General features: G+C 42.1%; 1 protein-coding gene across 1 annotated transcript in view; it reads right to left on the bottom strand.

Moving 5' to 3' along the window:
• LOC118730640 (amyloid beta precursor protein binding family B member 1 interacting protein) overlaps positions 1-19,076 on the bottom strand; it is a 92,260-nt gene extending 73,184 nt beyond the window's left edge. The window contains exon 1 of the mRNA XM_045587749.1: positions 18,875-19,076. The gene's annotated coding sequence lies outside the window, so the exon portion shown is untranslated. The remainder of the gene's footprint in view (positions 1-18,874) is intronic.
• Between the last annotated feature and the right edge of the window lie 1,072 nt (positions 19,077-20,148).

Here is a 20,148-nt window from a genome sequence, read left to right as displayed (position 1 = left end):
CAGTCCTCTGCGCACAATGTGCGCGTGACTCTGGGGGCCCTGCTTTTCGCTGCTCGCTTGGGATTCCGCTGCCGGAGCCTGGGTCCCCAGGGTCTGGCTCATAACTGGGGGTCAGCGCTGCCGGTTCGGGGGTTTAGCCCAGGCTGGGGGTTTTATTTCCTTCCTGATAGGGAACGCCAGGCAGCACCCAGCCCTCTCCTCCTCTCCAGCTGCGACCTCTCCGCGCGCCCCTGATTATAATTTTTAAAGTTAAAGGAAAATATAGCAGATTTATGTATTATAAAGAACTAGCAACCTGTTGACGGAGTATTCCTGCAAGACTTCCGGCGGGCTTCCCTCCATCGTCTCCATGCCCGCGTGCACTGCCACCACTGCTGCATGCCTTGCCTCGCACGCCCCGCTGCACCTGGCACTGCGGTGCCTGTCCCGCATGTTCCACCGCACCCGCGGCCACTGCCATCACTGTCTCCGTGGCCCCAAGTTGCCACCACCACTGTGCCCACTGCTGCTGCCTCCATGGCCGTGCACACTGACACTGTGCGCCTCGCCCTGCCCAGCCCCGCATGCACTGCCAGTGCTTTTCCTCCAGCACCTGCAGCCACCTTGCTTTCTACCTTCCCTCCCTCTTCCTTCTATGCTGCTTTCAGTCTTTACTCCTCCCTCCCTCCACATATGCAAATTAACCACCATCTTTGATGGTTTAATTTGCATACCCACTCTGATTGGCTGGTGGGCGTGGCTTCTGGGTGTAGCAGAGTGATGGTTAATTTGCATATCATTCTATAATTAGGTAGGATTACCTTTAGGTACCAAATGCTTACCAATCAAATACTTTTAATTGGATTTTAAGAGTAGTTGGAATATACTTAAGATAATAAAAAGTCTTTAAAACATACAAAAATATAGAATATTCATAACTTTCTTTGATAAGCTTAAAAATTATATTGCAAACTCCAAATGTTTTAAGGAAAAATACTCTGTATGGGCTTGGGTAACTGACAGTCAAGTGTCCTGGCACGCTCTACACATCTTAGATTCTTAATTTAGAATCTTTAGATTACCAGTTTGAGAAGTGAAGACTCAGTGTTTTTGTGTGCTATACGAACATGAAGTGATATACAATTGCACAAACAACTGTACACTATGTCCTAAAATGTTTCCGAACATTTACTACAGCATCCCTCACTCCAAAAAGAAAATATCAATGAATTAATGAAATATGATAATAATGTTGAATGTTTTCAAGATGAGGACTGAAAATGACCTTTGCCTTTAACCATACAGAAGTCAGTGGCTATTTCTGGAGGAACTTGGGAGTGGAAGCCAAACAGAGTGCCTTCAGAAGTGAGTGCAAAAGAGAGATAAGAACACAGACAATGTTCACGAGAGGGTGGTGTCCATGCTTTCCTCTCCAATCATCTTTCATGTGGTTGTGTTGCAGCATCATTTAATCAGTTCTCTATTATTGGAAATTTATAGTTAGATTTTACTTTCAAAACATGATGATATGACCTGGATATTTTCATTTTCAAAAAATTATATGTAGCACGGCTTAAGGATAAAGCTGAGCATATAAATTAATTCTTAACTTTTTGTGGCGTGAAGCATTTTCTGTTTCACATCTTGGTCAATGTTCTGTGCCTAGCACCTATAACCCCCAAGGATTGTGGCTACTGGTCAAGTGTGATCAAGACTGCATTAATGAGCTTAGGCAGTGTGTCTTCCACTGTGCCATTAATTTCTCAGTATTTGGAAGTATTTATAGCCATATCTGTGACTGTATATCCAAAAATATATAGGGGTGAACATACTATGCAAAACCTTTATGTCAGAAAAATTTGAGGAACATTTAAAATTTTTCAGTGGCAACTCAGTTTTTATTCTTTCCCTAAGACTTTTAATAAAATTTCCCTTTTCTCCCTCAAAGATACTACTGACAATACTTTATACCCTTTTGTTTATTATGTTTTAAAATATGTTCTTAATTGACTTTAGAGAGAGAGGAAGGGAGAAGGAGAGAAAGACAGAAACATGGGTGAGAGAGAAACATCGATCGGCTGCCTTCTGGGATTGAACTGCAACCCAGGCATGTACCCTGACTAGGAATCGAACTGGTGACTCTTGGTGCATGAGATGATGCTAAACCAACTGACCCATACCAGACAGACTTCACCCTTTCATTTTAAAACAAGAAAAGAACTGAATTTTTACTTCCCTACATTCAAGATGATTTATTCCTTAAAATAAAATAAAAAGCTAATATTTTTCTCGAAAATCACACATAACCAGATGAGATGCAGTATATGTAGGCTTCTATTTTGTGTGCATTTCCCTCATGACATGTGGGCCCATCAAGGTGGGCCTCAATCTGGGGGACCACTGAACCGCACAGAGCAGACAAGACCTTCCACAGGGATACAAACAGAGTATAGAACAGAGTGCAGTTACACTTGTTGGCTGGGTAACCTTGCATAAGTTACTTAACCTCTCTGTTTTCCTTCTCTTATCTTTAATAAAGGTGTGATAATAAGCTAACTCATGGAGTCAAAGTGACAACTCTAGAATTTAATACATGTAAAGTGCAAAGAACAGGGCCTGGCTCAAATCTGAGAGCTTAGTAAGTATGGGTCCTAATACCATGAAGCAATTGGAACTGTAGCCATTTTTCTAGCTTCTGGGAAGCCTGGGAATACCACGTGCAAGGACACAAGCAGAGTGCAGACACTCATCATGATTTTGGAGAGAAGAATGATGGTGACGACAGCATGCCATATTATTAGAACCAAAATCTCCTAATTTGGACCTCTCACCTCATCTCTTCCAAACAGGAAAACTACCTGGATACAGGGATGCTCTTGGTTGTAGTCGCTGGGGAGGGAGGTTATGAATTGAAAGAAAAGGGAGAGAGTTAAAATAAAAAAAGGACTGTATCTTTAGAGATCTTAAAGGAAGCCAAGAATACAGATCTGTTTTGTGGATTACAATGGAACTATCCAGAGTAACTGCTAGGTCCATGCTAATAACACAGTGATCAAAAGAGGAAGGCAAAGTTGCCATCTCAGGAAGGGTGAAGGTGAAGTCACAACAGGAGCAACATGTAACCTGCAAGGACAGCATCAGTGTTGTAGCTGGGGAGTCACATACAGTACAGTAGGAATGAATGCAATCCTTGGCACAGGACAGTCTGAAGGCTCATGTTAGACATGCTCATGATTCTGATAAAGAGAGCCTATGAGTTACAGTTGCAGACACACTGCTGCAGGTGGCTAGCCAATAACCGTATTTCCCAATCGTTCCTGTAGGTTGGCATAGCCTAGAGAAATGGGTGACATACAAATAGATAGCAATCACTTGATTATTTTCACCTAAACTTATTTGCATACATAATTATAGATTTTTACCATGATTTTTAACTTGTAAATTCATTAATTCATTAGCTCAAGTAGCATTTATAGAATTCAAACTCTACCAGACCCTGAGGTAATTGCTACAATCCACATCTTGAATATTGGTTAGATGAATGAAGTTCATATTCTAAAGAGGATGACTGACATGAAAATTATACTACACAACAATAATGTGAAAGACATAATAAAATAATAGGGGATCAGAGAAGAGAGGACATTACTTTTCTTTGGGTGAGAGCAGCATGTGAAGATGGTGGGACAGATAGCAGGTAAGAGCAAGAGCATACACACTGCATTATGAAAGATCTGGGTTCAGCTTTGCACTTACTGTGGTGTGGTGCTGGGAAATTTAGCTTTAATAGCTTTGGTTTCTAAATATATAACATGGGAATATTTTGCTGAATTTTTGTAAGGATTAAATATGATAATGCGTGCAAAGGGTTTACCAAATGTCTGATACAAGCTAAATCATCAGTAAGTGTTAAGAGTAGTTGTATTATCTTTGTCTCTGTTTAGTCAGTACATGTACTTATGAGAAGACTAGAGGCCCAATGCATGAAATTCATGCACTGGTGGGCGGGGCTCCCCTTCAGCCCAGACTCCATCCTCAACCTTCTCTAATCTAGGACACCTTGGGGGATGTCTGACTGCCAGGGATCGGGCCTACACCAGCAGTCGGACATCTATCTCACAATCCTGGACTGCTGGCTCCTAATCCTTCACCTGCCTACCTGCCTGGTCACCCCTAAATGCCCACCCCTGCTAGCCTGATGGTTTTTACTGACTCTGCATGTTGGCCTGATCGCCCCTAACTGCCCCCCACTGCCAGCCAGGTTGCCTCCAACTGCCACATCCCATGTTGGTCTGGTTATCTCTTACTGTGCCCCTCTGCTGGCCTAATCACCCACAACTGTTCTCCCCTCCTCTCCCCGTCAATCCCCTCCCCCCCTCCCTGCCCCCCTACCCCCCTCGTCCAACGCCGGTGTCCCCATGCAGTTTGCTGTTCAGTTGTTTGGTCATCCCTCACTAACCCCCCTGCTGGCTTGGTTGTAGGCAGCCATCTTCTGAGGATGTGGGGGTCAATTTGCATATTACCTCTTTATTATATAGGACAGTCAGACACTGGAGAGCACATGGCAGGTTGATACAATTACATAACCCAGTGAGGTCAAAGCTGATTTTTTGATTTGGTTCTGAATTTCTCTCTGCAACAGTGTGGGTCTTCTGACTAATAGCATCAGCATCACCCAGACACTAGGTAATGCAAAATTTTTTTATTTAAAAAAAATATATATTTTATTGATTTTTTACTGAGAGGAGGAGAGAGGGATAGAGAGCTAGAAACATCAATGAGAGAGAAACATCGACCAGCTGCCTCTTGCACACTCTCTACTGGGGATATGCCCGCAACCAATGTACATGCCCTTGACCAGAATCGAACCTGGGACATTTCAGTCCGCAGACTGAAGCTCTACCACTGAGCCAAACCGGTTTCGGCGACATTCTTGAGCCTCATTCCAAAATTACAGAATCAGAAACTTTGGGGGTGAGGACCAATAATCTTTGTTTTAACAAGCCTTCTGTGTGATTTTACTGCTTGAAAACCACTGCTTTATAAGTAGATGGCAAAGTAAGCAAAACAAAACAAAACAATAGAGAATAGGCAAGTGCAGAAAGTAGAGAGATGATGAGAACCAAAACCTGTAGCCAAGACAAAAATGACTTGTGCTTCTATAGTGTGGGTATTATGTTTCTTGTTGTCCCACAGCTCCCTTAATCTGTCCTCCTGTTGTTAAATTGTTTTTTCCTTTTTGATTCTCTAAATGAGTGATTTCCTCCTCCAATCCCCCATCTTCTAATTTGCTGATCTAATTCTTGGCTTTCTCTAATCTGTTATTTATTCTTTCCCAGGTGTTCTTTGTTTCTGCTATATCATTTTTCATTTCTGAGCAGTTATTTTTTATGGTTTCTATATCTTTTCTCATATTGTTGAGCAAACATATCATTTAATCATTTCTCTGAACTCTACATACGATAATTTGTGTATCTTCATATCATGTAGCTCTTTTTCTGGAAAATTCTCTGTTCTTTCATTTGGGGCTTTTTTTTCTTTTGTCTCCTCATTTTGGCTGCCTGTTTGGGTTTGTTTCTATGTATTAGGTGGATCTGCTATGACTCTCAGTCTTTTTGAGGGTCTGGTGCAGGCCAATGTCAGATGTACCTGTTTGGAGCTGTCAGTGATCCACAACTTGTGGCTCTCACTGCTGGGGCTGGGTGCATTTGGAAAGGACCATGATACACATCAAGGTATGCTTTTCCTAGCTTTGGGTCCAGAAGCAGATCAGGCAAAGACAGGAGGACATATGTAATTTCAACATTAAAGATAAGTTTAAAAAATACATTAGAAATTATCTTTTCATTATTTAAAGGAACAGTATGAAAAATAACCTGGTGTTTAACATTAGCTGTTGAGAACTCAAGCTCATTGCCATCATTAATGTTTCTGCACTGGGCACTGCATAAACTTTTGAAGCAAATATTCCTTCAATATCTGTACCAATATTAAGCACTTTCTTTCCTTGTTCATTACAAAATGCATATTCACAGTATAATAATGATAATGATGATGATTGTTGGTATTTTAAATATGTCCTTTTCTTTGATGGAGGTGGTATGATGGAAGTTGGAAGTATTACATATGTCCTCCTTTTTTCCAATTGACCCTCTCTACCCCACCCTCACCCCCCACCCCAGGCCTTCATACTATTGTCTGGGTTATGCATAAATGTTCTTTGGTTAATCTCTTCCCACCCACCCCTGCTTTCCCTCAGATTCGTCAGTCTGTTCCATACTTCTATGTCTCTGGATCTATTTTTTTCATTAGTTTATTTTGTTAATTAGATTCCACATATGAGTGAGATAATGTGATACTTTTCTCCCTCTGATTATATTATTTCACTTAGCATAATATTCCCCAGATTTCTCTATACTGTCTCAATGGCTTTAGAGGATAGGCCATTAAAGATCCCTCCCAGCCATTCCCATTCCTCCTGTCCCCCTCCCTTCCATGGCCTCTCAGAATTCCCTCCAGACATTCCATGTAAGAGCCTGACATGGCTGCCACACCATGAGAAGCCTGAGCCACCTGGAGAGGCCGCAGGAGGCATTCCAGTAACTAGTCTCCACCCAGCCCAGAGGCTAGGTAAATGAGTGAAAAATTATCTAGATATGCCTTGTCTCTAGCTGTGTGAGTCACTTCTAGCAGTTCAAATCTTCCCAACTGAGATCACAAACAAGCTAAGACAAGCTAGCCCTGCTGTAGCATGTCCAGATTTCTGACCACAACATCTGTGATCATAGTAAAGTGCCTGCTTGACAACACCAAATTTGGTGTGGTTTGTTATGCAGCAGTAGAGAAGTGGAACAAATAATTATAATCGGTTTGGCTCAATGGATAGAGCATTGGCTTGGGGACTGAAGGGTCCTGGGTTCGATTCCGGTCAAGGGCATGTACCTTGGTTGCGGGCATATCCCCAGTAGGGGGTGTGCAAGAGGCAGCTGATCGATGACTCTCTCTCATCAATGTTTCTAACTCTCTATCTCTTTCCCTTCCTCTCTGTACAAAATCAATAAAATATATTAAAATATAATTATAATAAGTAGCATTTTAAAAATACCTTCTATTATATGTGTCAAGCATTATACCATGTTTTATATGCTATAGCTCTAATCCTTTCAACTGCTTAGAAAAATGTATATAGGGTGTCTCCTCAAAATGTATACATAAACTTTCAATAATTATAAGAGCAATATTTATTAAATACATTTCAGTTTCAAAATTGAGCTATCAGCTGTTAAAAGGTGCATACATTTTTTTGGAGACCCTGTATACATGCCATCCCCATTTATAATTGAAGAAATGGAGTCTCTGAAATAAGTATTATTGCAAGAGCACACATCTGGTAAATGTCAAGTTTATGTTAAAAATGCCCAAATGTCATTCTTTAGCCACCTAAAGATGAGAATAAGGAGATGGCAAAATCTAGAAATTAATATGACACAATTATATGTGTGTTTTTTAATTTAAAAATGTTAATATTTTTTCTTTGCAGAATTTAAACATTGTATCTACTCATCAGAATAAAAATAATTAATTTATTAATTATAATGAGTGATCATTATAAGATATAGTAATGTCAGCATTAATCATTTGATTTAATTTTTTTGGCCTTAATTATGAGATATTTGTCATGAAAATTACAGAAATTTCTGTCCCTGAATAAGCCAACCAGATAGAAATTAACCTGTCTACAGAGTATCACTAACAGCAAACTAGTAAAGATCTGAGAACATTCGTGAAGCAAAAAGGGCACTTATCATTTCAAAGAACATGGATAATATTTAATGGTTCTATATAAGTTTCTTTAATTTCTTTGTAAAGGATATTTACACAATTTTCTATGGGTATTATTTCTAGATGTGGCAAGTGAGTCTTTAAATTTTATTATATATTTTCCGCATGTATGTGATCACAACCAGTCTATAGCTACTGCATTTTAAATTTATTATTGCTATGAGGAAGTACAAAAAGAATGGAAAGAATGTATTTGAAAACACAGAATGCTCCAGAGTACTCTGTCATTATATTTAGACTTCTAAAACAATCCTTTGTTTCATTCATGTATTAAGAAAATAAAAACAGTGGATAAGGAACTTGTAATTCCTCCTTGATCATCATTCAAATAGTACTTTCTGGGCCCTTCTCTACCATCAGAAAACTTCTAAGAATGTGATAACTGGATGAGTCAAGTCTGAGTTCAGTGCTAACTGCTGCATGACCTTGAGCAACTTATCAACCTTGCTGAGCTTTCAGTTTCTTTCCATCTGTAAAATGGGGATAGGAAAACCTTATTCATAAAATTGTTGTAAGGATTAAGTTAGCAGTCAGGCCTTGGCACTGGCACATGATGGAGCTTGCATGTAGGTTAGGATGTTTAAAATGAACTGAAAACATCTGGTTCCAAAGATTTGATCTTAAATCCCAATGAAATCCTATGTAATAAAAATATGCTAAGTCGACTGGTCAGTCATCAACCAATCAAAGCATAATATGCTAATGATATGCTAAAGCCACCTAACTGCTCCTTATGAGGTGCACTGACCACCAGGGGGCAAATGCTTCAACTGGTAGGCTAGTTTGCTGCTAGTGTCTTGCTGATTGGGACTGAGCTAAATGGGCCAGACACACCATGGAGCCCTCCTTTGTTCCCTTCTGGGCTGGCCAACTTCGCACATCTCTCCCCAGCCCTGATTATGTACCAGTGGGGTTCCTCAGCTTGACCTGTGCACTCTCGCAATCCAGGACCCCTTCGGTGATATCAGAGAGCTGGTTTTTGCCTGATCCCGCAGGACAGGCTCAGGAACCCCACTGGGGCACGAATTGGTGCACCAGACCTCTAGTGACTCTATAAAGCAAAGATGGATGGCACTATTAGACCAACATTTTGAGGAATTTCTGGAAGATGTTAAAGAGAAAAGACTTGCAGATTGAATAACTATAGCTAAGGAAACTATAGCCCAATATGAATTTATAGGGAGGCTGCTAAACTTAACCAAGAAAAACACCCAAGGTCAGGGTCAGCAAGGATGGGAATGTGGAGATACCCAATTGGAGGAGGACTTATTTAAAAGACTGACTGCTATGGGCTATTTGACTTCTCTGTTTTAAGGATCAGTGAGACACCACTATTACCCCCAGTATAAAATCAGCAAGAATGATTACCTTAAATAATGTGGGCAGTGCCTCACTGGTTCCTAAGGTGAATCTTGAGCCCCCAATACAAATAGAGCAGTGCTTGGAAAGTTTGGGGCCTCAGAAAAAACAGGCAGGCCCCAATCCAACCAGCTAACTATATCCAATCAACCAGTTAATCAGAATGGAATGGGAAGAGAAACCTTCACACTAAAAACTCTCTGGTGCTCCACCTCCACAACAAAGTTTTGCTGGTCTTGGCAAGCAGCATTCAAGCAAGGCTGAAATTTACTATCAAACCAAAGGGGAAAGTTGCCTGTCTATAAAGCCTCAAATTTAGCTATAGAACACTTCAGTTAGCCTCCTTGTCAAGAAAGAGGGTTTTTATAGCTGCCAAGTAAATGCATACCACATTCTTATATTATTCTATTCTTTCAATTAAAATTATGAATCAATTACAAAGGCTCATGAAATATTTGAAGAAAAACAAGAGCATGGGGAGCATCAAGATTCAGAACCAGAATGCTGACACTTGAGAAAACAAGAGTTGATGAAAAAAATAAAAAAAGGGTTTCTAAAAAATTTTTACTAATGTCTTCAGAGAAGTTTAAGTTAACATAAAGAGAATAAGTTGCTATTAAAAAGCAATCTAAAAATAAGAGAACAAACAATTTAAAATCACATAAATAATGATACAAAATTCCCAAGTACAGGCTTAAAAATTTAATTCAAGAAGAATATTAAAAGAATCTATATAAGAAAGAGGCAGGATCGTAACTGTTACCATGAAGGTTTGACCAGACTGGAGGTCCGTGCTGGGTTGCTGTGGTGACCCAGAACTGCTGCCGACACCCTGACCCAGCACTGACTTTCTAGGGAGTTGTGAATCAGACCCAGAAAGAGGCCTGCAGAGAGAGAGAGAGGCAAGGTCTGATCCGTAGCATCTGTGGCAGCCATTGATCAGAACTTGCCTCTCTTTCTCTCCTGGCCTGGAAAACAGCTGCGCCTCCATTTCTCTCTAGGCCTCCACTGGGGCTGCTGATCAGCTTGGCCTTTCTGATCAGGCCCCATTGATAGGCCCAGAGATGCTGACTGGCATAGAAACTGACCAATCAGAACAAAATATGGGTAAACTGTGAGGAGCCAATGGCTGCCTAGAAGGCAGAGCTTTTGATGCTGACTGACATAGAAACTGACCAATCACAACCAAATTGGCTGGCAGAGGAGGGCAGTTGGGGAGAGATCAGGCTGGTAGGGGAGGAGAGTTGGGGGCAAGATCATACTGGCAGAAGACAGTTGGGGGTGATCAGGTAGGCAGAGGCAGTTGGGGGTGAGATCAGGCAGACAGGGGAGAGCAGTTAGGGGTGATCAGGCAGGCAGGCACAGAGGTTAGGGGCAATCAGGCAGGCAGGTGGGTGGTTCAGAGCCAGCGGTCCCAGATTATGAGAGGGGTGTCCAACCGCCGGTTTAGACCCAATCTTGCAGGGATTAGGCCTAAACCAGTAGTTGGACATCCCCCAAATGGTCCCCAATTGGAGTGGGTACTGGCTGGGCTGAGGGAACTCCCCTACTGTGCACAAATTTCATGCACCAGGCCTCTAGTAATATACTATAATAACTAGGGATACAAGAATAGCTCACCAGTAGGAAACAGAGTAAATCACTATATTAAATATTAAATGATAGATCCTATAATCATTTCAAGGGATTGTGAATAGACAGTTGGTAAAATCCAATATCCACCCCTGATAGAAACCTTTCAGTAAGATTGAAATGGTTAATACTTTCCTTAACTTGATAAAGAATATTTACCAGAAACCAATGCCAACCATTATTCTAATCATAAAACACAGAAAAAATTCTTATTAAAGTCAGATACAAGCCAGAGAGTCTCATCATTACTGCCAAAGATGTTACTTACGTTTGTTCAGGTGATCTTAGAAAATAAAAATACATAAAAAAAAGACCTCAAATTTATAGATAATCCATGACAGGATTTGGCAAACACTTTCTATAAAGGACCAGATAGTAAATATTTTAGATTTAGCAGGTTAAATGGTCTCTGTCACAGCTAATCTAGTCTGCTGCTGCAGGGAAAACATTGTTCTAGATAAATATGTAAACAAGCATGGTTAATATCAATAAAACTTTACTTACAAAAGCACCCTCCTCTGCCAGCCTGGTCACCCCTAACTGCTCTCCCCTGCAGGCCTGATTGCCCCCAATTTGCAGGCCTGGTCCCTCCCAACTGTCCTCCCCTGCTGGCCATCTTGTGGTAGAGTGACAGTCAATTTGCATACATATTACTCTTTTATTAGATAGGATAGAGGTCTGGTGCACTGGTGGGGGCCAGCTGGTTTTTCCTGAAGGGTGTCCTGGGTCAGGGTGGGGGTTCCTTTGGAGTATAAGGTGGTGTGGGAGAGGGGTCTGTGGTGGTTTTCAGGCTGGTTATGCTCCAGGTGACCCAAGCAGAGTCCCTGGTATCTGGGATTTATTTATCTTCTATAATTGAAACTTTGTAGCCTTGAGCAGAGGCCAAGGCAGGCCAGGAAGCTTGGCTTTCTCCATCGTTGGGGGAAACTCAAGCCTCCTACTCTCTTCAGCTCTGTGGCTGCCACAGTTTTTGTTGGGATTTATTTATCTTCTATAATTGAAACTTTGTAGCCTTGAGTGGAGTCCAGGGCCAGCCAGGGTGTCTGGGAAGCTTGTCTTCCTCCATTGCCAGGGAAACCCAAGCCTCCTGCTAGCTCTGTGGCTGTAGCCATCTTGGTTGGGTTGATTTTCATACTCACTCCTGATTGGCTGGTGGGCATAGTTTGTGGGTGTAGCGGAGGTACAGTCAATTTGCATATTATTCTTTTATTAGATAGGATTATTCCTCTAAAATCACAGATGGAGACAAATGTCAGTCACTTACTTGCACCCACATAAGAGACACACATGTTCCCAAGTCTATACTGGTTAGTTATTTCCATCTGCTGCATTTCTGTGTACATGAACAGTGAGTTGAACTTCCATTTTTTATTTTATTTTATTTATTTTTTTGTCAGCCAGGCACATTTTTTAAAGACTAAGATGTAGGAAGGACAGCTAGAAACACTAGAACAGAGAGTCTTAACCAAGAGAGGAATAGGATCAGAATGTCTCTGAGACTGTTCAGATCATACCCATGGCACCTCCAATTACATATTCCAAATATTATCACAACCCCTTCTCCAAAGAAAAGGTGTGTTTCTGGAGCTGAGAACCATTGCAAAGAGAGTTGTTGTAGATGAGGGGATGCTATTCTTCTGAACTAGTAGGTGGAACAAAAAAAAAAAAAAAAAAAAAAAAGGTTGACAACTGCTATTGTCTAGGGGCAACCAATCACATTTTGCCGGATGTGGATTTATGACATATAGCTCTACCATTTAGTTCTCTTCTTTGTCAGTCCCTGTTATTATGAGGTGGAATCCAACAATCAGTGTACAGGGAACGGGTGAGAGAGAATGAAATGTAAGCAATGACAACTGGAGGTTGTTTGTTTTTGTTGCGAGAAGGCTAATAATGCATTCTGGGTATAGGTTTAAATATGAATTAAAATTGGGTTCCAGCAACAAGCTTCATACCAATAGAAAATTATTCCAAAATTTATCTATTATAGTATCTTCCATGCAGATAAATAATAAACACATAGTTAGGATACAATATTATTGCAATTTATTAGAGTTGCACTGCCCACTGGGTTTGGAAGATTTAATGTAAAAAAAAAAGTACAAAAGAGGTCATCAATAATTTTCATAATACTTAAATTTAATGTAATTTATTATAAATATTATCACTTAAATGCTTATTTTGGATATATATTAAATAAAGGACATTGCTAAGATTAATGTCACTTGTGTCTTTTTTCTCTTTTTTAATGTGGCTTCTTGAAAATGTTGAGTTATCCATGTGGTGTGCATTACATTCCCATTGGAGAGTGCTGCTTCAGGGTGCTCCGATTTTGTCATGACAATGCCTAAGCATTTGACTCAAATATGATAGATTGTGGTGACTGTACCATATGGATATAATCTGAATATTACTAACCAAGAGTTAAATCAGAATCTCCTCATTTCCCTTCCCACTGTGCTTTGTGCTCTAGTACAGTACTGCTAACCTATTTTCCACGTGGTCCCTAGAGTGACCTTCTTCCACTGGACCACCTGGAAATACCTTTATCTTTCAAAGTGCCTCTTGGACACCCCCATATAATGCCTTCCCTAGAAGTGCTCTCTTTGCCATATTATTTCTATACCTATCACCACACATGACATGTTGCAATGTGCTCATTAACAGGTTTGTCTCACCCACTGGACTAGAAACTTTTTGAGGTTAGGGGGCCATGTGCTCCCCAACGGTAGCACAGGGTTGGCCCTCAACAGATAATACATTGTACTGTAAAAAGCAGTTCCAATTATGAATTTTGAGCAGAGTATCATTCACCTGAAGTGTGTAGGTACCTATGCCCCTCTGAAACCTTCCCAGAAGCAGGAGGTCTTCTCTGCTCTGACAGTAAGTGTAGTGAGTAACTGGGTGTTTCAGCTTCTCTCTTCATGAGGTATATAAATGTCTAATCACTATGTTGTACAGCTGAAATGAATGTAATATTGTATGTATACGTTAATTGAAAGAAAAATTTAAAAATTTTTCATAATAAAAAACAAACAAAATAAAGTTAATGCTCTTAATTTTCACAGCATTTCCCCACATTTCTGGCTCCTGCAACTTCATTTCTCTATCTAATAAAAGAGTAATATGCAAATTAACCATTATTCTGCGACACCCACAAGCCACACCCACCAGTCAATCAGGAGTGAGTATGCAAATTAACCCGACCAAGATGGCTGTGGCCACAGAGAAAGCAGGAGGGAGGCTTAGGTTTCCTCCCTGGCAATGGAGGGAGCCAAGCTTTCCACACACCCTGGCCGGCCCAGGCCTCTACTTAAGGCTACAAAGTTTCAATTATAGAAGATAAATAAATTCTTACAGAAATGGCTATGGCCATGGAAGAAGCAGAAGGCTTGGATCTAGGCTAGAAAGTTTCAATTGTAGAAGATAAATCCCAAATACCATGGCCTCCGCTTAGATTGCCGGGGGCTGTGGCAAACCTGCAAACCACCACAGGCCACTTGCCCAGGCTGCCCCATGCCCCAAGAGAACTCCCACCATGATCTGGGATAACCTTCAGGGCAAACCAGCTTGCCCCTGCCCATGCACTAGTCCTCTATCCCAGTGGTTGGCAAACTGCGGTATGCAAGCCACATGCAGCTCTTTGGTCCCTTGAGTTTGTGGCTTGAGAGTCATAGTTTGCCAACCACTGCTCTAAGATATAACCCAAATCATTGTCCTAAAGCAGTGGTTGGCAAACCTTGGTTCACGAGCCACAAATTCAAGGGGCCAAAGAGCCACATGTGGCTTGTGAGCCACAGTTTGCTGACCACTGCTCTATCCTATCTACTAAGAAAGTAATATGCAGATTGAAAATCACTCCAACACACAAGATGGCTGCCCCCATGTGGTCAAAGATCCTGCCCCCATGTTGTCACAAGATGGCCACCACAAGATGGCCAGTGGGGGAAGGTAGTTGGGAGGGACTAGGCCTGCAAGGGATGGCAATTGGGGGCAATCAAACCTGCAGGGGGAAGGCAGTTAGGGGTTACCAGGCTGGCAGAGGAGGGAAGTTGAGGGGAACCAGGCCTGCAGGAGAGGATAGTGAGGGATGACCAGGCCTGCAGGGAAGGGCAGTTAGGGGCAATCAGGCTGGCAGGGGAGTGGTTAGGGGCTGATCAGGCTGGCAGGCAAATGTGGTTAGGGGCAATCAGGAAGGCAGGCAGGCGAGCAGTTGGGAGCCAGCAGTCCTGGATTGTGAGAGGGATGTCTGACTGCTCATATAGGCCTAATCCAGGTTGGAGATTGGAGAGGGAGCAGGGGAGAGCCGTTGGGGAGGCCAGGCCTGCAGAGGAGGACAGTTAGGGGCAACCAGACTGGCAGGGGAGGACAGTTAGGGGTGACCTGGATGGCAGGGGAGAGCAGTTAGAGGCAATGGCCAGCTGAGGAGCAGTTACCCATCGATCAGGCTGGCAAATGACATGATATTGTTAAGGGGTTATCAGGCTGGCAGGCAGAAGTGGTTAAGGGTAATCAGGCAGGCAGGCAAGCAGTTGGGAGTCAGCAGTCCTGGATTGTGAAAGGGATGCCTAACCGCCCATTTAGGCCCGATCCCACTAGGGATCCCAGATTGGAGAGGATGCAGGCTGGGCTGAGGGACACCCCCACTCCTCCCGTGCACCAACTTTGTGCACCAGCCACTAGTAAGGGTTTACTCTCCAAAATTTATAGGGAAATCATTCAACTTAACAAAAGGAAGATAAACAATCCAATAAAAAAAAAAATGGGCGAAGAACCTATATAGACACTTTTAGAAAGAAGATATAGACACATACAGAAGGCCAAGAGACATATGAAAACATGCTCAAAGTCATTAGCCATCTGAGAGGTGCAAATCAAAATGACAATGAGGTATCATCTCACACCTGTTAGAATGGCTATCATCAACAAATCAACAAAGTGCTGGAGAGGAGGTGGAGAAAAATGAACCCTTTCGTACTGCTGGTGGGAATGCAGACTGGTGCAGCCATTATGGAAAACAGTATGGAGTTTCCTCAAAAAATTAAAAATGAAACTTTCATTTGACCCAGTGTCCCCACTTCTAGGAGTATATCCCAAGGAACCAGAAACACAAATCAGAAAGTTTATATGCACCCCTGCGTTCATAGAAGCACAATTACCATAGCTAATACTTGGAAACAACCTAAGTGCCCATCAGCAGATGAACAGATTAGAAAACTGTGGTATATCTACACAGTGGAATACAATGCTGCTATAAAAAGGAAGGAATTTACCATTTGCAAGAATTCTTCCCTTCCCTGGACCCCCCAACTGCATGGATGGAACTGGAGCGCATTATGCTGTGTAACACATGAAATGTTTGGAAACTGAGTCATGAATTCAAGCTTCAGAAGACCCATGGAGAAGGAGTGGAGCTTTGGAGTGGTGTGTCACCTCTGCCTGCTCGTGTCTCAGGGTTGGTGCCCACTGGGCCAGCTGCCCTTGTGACATTGGGACAACCCAGAGGTGGGACTGACACAGTTCTGTACTTTTAGCAAACACTTTTGGAGTCCTGACTCTGGTGCCAGGAATGTGGCGAGGTGATAAGGAAGCCGTGGTGGCAGGTCACAGTCCCAGAAGCTGTCCTCAGGCCCTGACCTGTCGCATCTCACGTAGTCTATCTCCTTAAACTGCTTATAAGTCAATGCCATAAATTAGTGCTACTGTCCTTTCTTCTCAAAATAAATCTCATTGGTGCTCTTCTAAATATATAGCAGTTTCCTATAAAAGTCATGCATCTCATAATTATTATAACTCTATACATATAGACCAATTTAATGTAAAACCAATATACCAATGCCTTACATCCTGGCATTTATTATGTACTCAAATGTATAATAAATACTTAAACTTTAAGTTACTTGCCAGTTAGGATGACAGGACTAATATAAAATATGTACATATTTTCCACACTAAAATATTAATTATGTTAATAAGGATTGTTGTATTTTGAGATGAGAATTACTAAGATCATTCTATTGCCTATAAATCAATGCATGAGGTTCTATAAAATTGATTTTGGTGTGATAGACAATAAAATACAAACTTAATTTATTATAATATTTGTGGAATCACTAAAAGTGTTCGGTATAAAAATAAATAAGGTTGAGGAATATTACAAATAAGTGAAAACAATAAGGCTTTTTGAAAGTAGGATGGTTAAAAAAATTCAAAATGGCATATTAAACAGTCATTTATAGCAATAAATTTTATAAAAAGCTTATTGGAAGAATAATATGAAGATATCTAGAAAGTTTTATTTTTAAGTGAAAAATGACAAAAAAAAAAGTGGGCAATTAGTATACATTCTTAGGATATAAAAATACAAAAAATGTAATGGATACTAACATCACTTAGTAAGTATTGTGTTTAAGATTTAATGTAACTAAATCATAAAGTCATCCATATTACAAAGTTATATTTCTGTTTTTATATATATATATATATATATATTATTGATTTTTTTACAGAGAGGAAGAGAGAGAGATAGAGAGCTAGAAATATAGATGAGAGAGAAACATTGACCAGCTGCCTCTTGCACACACCCTACTGGGGATGTGCCCGCAACCAAGGTACATGCCCTTGACCGGAATCGAACCTGGGACCTTCAGCCCGCAGGCCGATGCTCTATCCACTGAGCCAAACCAGTTTCGGCCAAAGTTATATTTCTAAAGAAATAACAATTGCAGAATTTTGAAATCTAATAATGATGTGCCCAAACTTGGGCACATCAACTCAGTTTTGCAACAGAACAGAAATTTGCCATCAATAGACCAGAAATTGACTATATTTAGAGAAACAAAAGGCCTTCTTCTTGTTAAAGGCAGAGATGAACCCAAGTCTCCCAAATATCCAAAAAAGACACAAATATTAAAAATTTTGTAAACATTATTACTTACTGTTGGTCTGAAGATGACATTAAATTTCTTTGACCCTTCACCACATTTAACAGGCAGTAAATGCCACTTGGAAAACATGACAGCTTTCTTAGTGGAACCTCAGCTGATTTTTACCAGCCAGCATTACTGTTAGAACGCCCAGGTACCATTCCAGTATTTCAGTGAGGCCAGAGGAAAATTGCCCCTGGAGGCTTATGCAAGGGGACAAAGGCTCTCTTTCTGAAATTTCCATTCAAAGGCCTAGACTTTAAAGTTAGAAGTAGCCTAGCACCCTTGACTTGATTAGCCTCGTTATACTACCAGGAACAATATCCTGAATAATAAACTCATGTGCCCTTTTCCTCTGTGTTCCTCACTTTGCTCTGTTACTCCATTTCTCTTTCTCTAATGGTCACATTACATGTTCTTTTTGAACCTCTTTGCTGTGAACGTCTAGGAAACAGCAGGTTAGCCTTCCACATGGTATGAATAATAAGAAACCCCTCCCCAGAGGAAAATGAGAGGTACACTGAGCCAAGTTTTCAGTGGGGCCAATGCTGAGGCCCTCCGGGATATAAGGCATCTTACTAACTCCCTTCATGCTATAAAACCACACTCTGGACCTTAGTTTCCAAGCCACATTACAAATCTCTGCCTGGTGGTTATTTTCCCTCTATCTTACTTTAAGACGAAAAGGACAATAATCCAGAAGAAAAGTTATTTTTAGAAAGAAGAAACAGTTGTCTGAGTTTTCAAGGACGGACCTCAAATTCTACTGGGCTTGCATTTAATTAAAAGCGCCCAGGAGTCCCTTCCAGTAGACGGGGCTTCTGGATGGTGCTCACTCCTCTTGGTTCATCACGAGAACTTGTCGCAGTTTTCTGGGCAGGAAATCAGTCAAAGCTGATGAAATCCGGCGCGGGGAAGGCCAGCCTCAGCCCCAAACGCCCATGGAGCTGGGTCAAGTGGGAACATCAAGTGGGAACAAGTGGGACTCTGGGGAGCCGGTCCAAGAGGGGATGGGGGCTCCCCCTCAGGAAAGCTGGGTCGGGCCTGGGACCCAGGGTCCTGAAGCAAGGTGAGGTGCCTTCCCCAGAGCCCACGCTGCAGCTCCCATTGCTCCCAGGCCCGCTGGCACATCTTACCTCCAAGGCTGTCAGGGGACTGTCCGGGGACCTGTCCTGGGTGCTGGCAGGGCAAGGTTAGGCCTTGGGACACCGGGACACTGTAGGGGAATGCGCCGAAGTGCACTAGGCTCCACCAGGCTCAGGTCTGTAGCCTCAGGGAGGAAGTGGTGTCAGCCCTGCCCTTCCCCCGCTGCGCACAGACGTGGGGCGCTTGCGGCTGCTTTGCATGAGGGGGCGGGGGAAGAGGGGGAGCCCTGGTTGGAGACTCCAGCAGAGACAGGGATGGAGCACATTGTGAAAAGTCAGGGCTAATCTGTCCTCCTCATTGATTTTGTACCTCATTTCCTCTTACTTGCATTGCACTGCAACCTCAATAACATTGAGGAAAGAGGTGTTGTTATTATTGTTTGTTTGCTGTTTTTAAATTCTGGTAAAGCTGTGCCTTCCTGGCTCATCCTTTCCTTACTTGGGCCAACCGCCCCCTTTTCTAAGGGGTGTCCTCTGGAAAATTGACCTTGTTTGTCGCCTCAGTATATTAGTGGGAACTGGCAAAGGGATTTGGGGCCAGAAGATAGCTGAATAGAAGCCCAAGAACCGGATTTCTTTCCAAACTGTCAGTAGTGTTTACTTCAGTGCTTTCTGTGCTTCCTCTTTTGGGCCAGTTGTGCAAAGGCCTCTTCCTGGCTGTGAGCATTCCGCCCCCAGGGCACACAGCTCCACAGTGCAAGGGGGACCCGCACATTCCACCAGACAGGCTGTTCCCTGAATTCAGCTTGCCTTTGTGACTCTGGAGTGGCTGGATGGATTGGAGTAGGGGTAGGGACAGGTGCGCTCAGCAGAGGCCATTACTTAAGGATCAGATTGACAACCTTCTCACCCCCAAAGCTTAACCACACTCAGATGGCAGGTGAGGCTATAGCCTCTCACACATTTGGTGGAAATCCAAAATGGTAATGGCAAGAGCATTATGGGTGGGAGTGGAAGTGGTGTTAGGCAATTGCTACTTAATTTACATATGGAATTACTCTTTGACCCAGAGATCACACTTCTAAGAATGTAGTACAAAGATAAATTGATGAACAGAAATAATGCATATGCACAGGGCCTTTCTGGGCCTTCCTATTTTTAACAGCCAAGGACTGAGTGGAAATAACCCCAGTGGCCTTGGGGAGGCGAGTCTCCTGAGAGAATGTGGGGAGATTTGAAAATACAGCAGTGAAAATCCATTATGATTTGTGAATGAATAGCGTTGCAGTGACCTCCTCTTTCCCTATACAGCTGTCTTCACATAT

This window comes from Pipistrellus kuhlii, unplaced genomic scaffold (genome assembly GCF_014108245.1).
Source record: "Pipistrellus kuhlii isolate mPipKuh1 unplaced genomic scaffold, mPipKuh1.p scaffold_m20_p_1, whole genome shotgun sequence".
In the NCBI taxonomy this organism is placed as follows: Eukaryota; Metazoa; Chordata; class Mammalia; order Chiroptera; family Vespertilionidae; genus Pipistrellus; species Pipistrellus kuhlii.
Note: the sequence above shows the minus strand (reverse complement) of the source record. Positions and strands in the feature narration are given on the sequence as shown.